The sequence below is a fragment of the Perkinsus marinus genome (genome assembly GCF_000006405.1).
Source record: "Perkinsus marinus ATCC 50983 genomic scaffold scf_1104296959768, whole genome shotgun sequence".
NCBI lineage: Eukaryota > Perkinsozoa > Perkinsida > Perkinsidae > Perkinsus > Perkinsus marinus.
In genome coordinates this window covers 57,712-59,551 of record NW_003206281.1, presented here as the reverse complement: position 1 = coordinate 59,551, position 1,840 = coordinate 57,712, and positions in this window count along the sequence as shown.

The following is a 1,840-nucleotide window of genomic DNA, read 5'->3' as shown; positions in this document are numbered from 1 at the left end:
TTGGCACGATTCATGTCTGGCAGCCAGACATTCCACTGCTCATCACGCTCGCTCCAAGAAATTATTTAGCGCGTGGAGTGCGCTTTACGCAGAGCACCGATTTATCAGCTTCTTCCCCACCCTCGATACGTGCCAATCATACACTATCAATGATTAGTCTCTCACTTTTCATGTGTAACGGCACGGGTTGCCATCCGATATTGAGTACACCGGAGATCACTTACAATGGTCGCCACCAAAAAGCTCGCGAATTCTTACTGTAAGAATCTTACATAATCCAGTTGCAGCATGACGGAGAAATCGAGCAAATAACTTCTCGCTAACAACACGGCGCTTGAGCCACAGACATCACTGATGTCTGATGGCTGATGTCACATCAGCCAATTAACTCGGCCTCTAAGAGGCCGTTGCATGCCCTTGCTCTAAGATAGACAGGTAATCCTAGGTATCAAGTTTGTACTGTTAGTCTCTGACTACCATTTGGGAAGGTTTCGATCCGTTACCCACAGCTCTAGTAGAGCTGCTCAGAGCAGCCTGCTCTACACTTTCTGCATCTTTAGCAGTAATTGACTCATAAAAAATGAAACCTAATGAAGAGGGACATAGAGGGCTTGAAGCAGTATGAGCGTATCAGCGAACTTCTTTTCTAGTACGAACCTCGTTCAACGGAGTAACTCATTTCTAGTAAGTAACTTCTCGAGGTCGAACAGGATTCCTGTTACAGGAATCCTCGAACTTCTTAGATGAACGAATCCTCGAGAATCTTTATGCGGCCTTTCACCTCAACCTCTGTCTTTCTATTATCGACCTCGTCTCGAAACAGGAGTCTATCACACCGTATAATTCGTGGACGCCCCACAGGTGACTTTCAAGGCTTCGATTTCTTTCAGGAAGCGCCCTCCTACAAGAACCTTGATTGAGTTATCACGCACCAATGGTAAGCGATGGATTAAACCTGGAAAATTTATCAAGGGCGAAGACAAGAACTTATCGATGGATCCTGTATACTATCGTGATGACCGCATTGCATGTTCGACGAGCCCCGTTGGCGTACGAAGCTGATGATCATGGGATGTGGTCGAAAGGATAAACAAGTATACGCGATATCGGTCCGCCGAGAAGAATGACCGCGTTGACAATGAACCGTTTGAGTGCTTTTGTGGAATGGGCAAACATGCAACATCACGAATCATGTGGCTCAGTGTAGGACATCGTATTGTTGCTGTCGCTTCCAGGGCCGAAGCCAGAGGTCATGGGAGCAGTCCAGGGAACGCCGCAACGGCGGTCAGCTGGAGAAGTCTCGCCGCTTAGGTCCAGACCCAGTTTGTCTGGTAAGACAGATCATGATGATCTTTGGCATGATTGAGTGTAGCATATTACATTGTCAATCTCGTTTCCAAGAGACATCTGATGCCAAAATACCCCTTGCGGTTTATCCCTCCTCAGAAAGCCCGTGTGTTGTAGCTAGTAAACATGGTGTACCATCGGAGAAGAGGTACCGTCCCCCTCTTATGCGAGGGCAGACGTTCTGACTCTGATATGGCGTCAGTAGACAGTGGCCGTGGAAGGGACTTAGCTACTGTTGACGGTCCTCCTAAACGGAATACTCAGTGACCATCAAGGCCAATGGGTCGCTTGTAGGCCCGCCAGAAGGCCGGCCTGTAGAAATATTCCCTGTGGACACGGCTATTTTGCCACTCTTTGCCACCTTTAAGCCAGTTTGCCGTTTTCTCGAGTAATTTTCCCTTTGTCGGAACACCCTGGCCAGAAGGACGTTGGATGTGTTAGCTTACGTCATAAGTGATGACAGGAATGCTGTGTGGCTGCCACACGAGGCGTT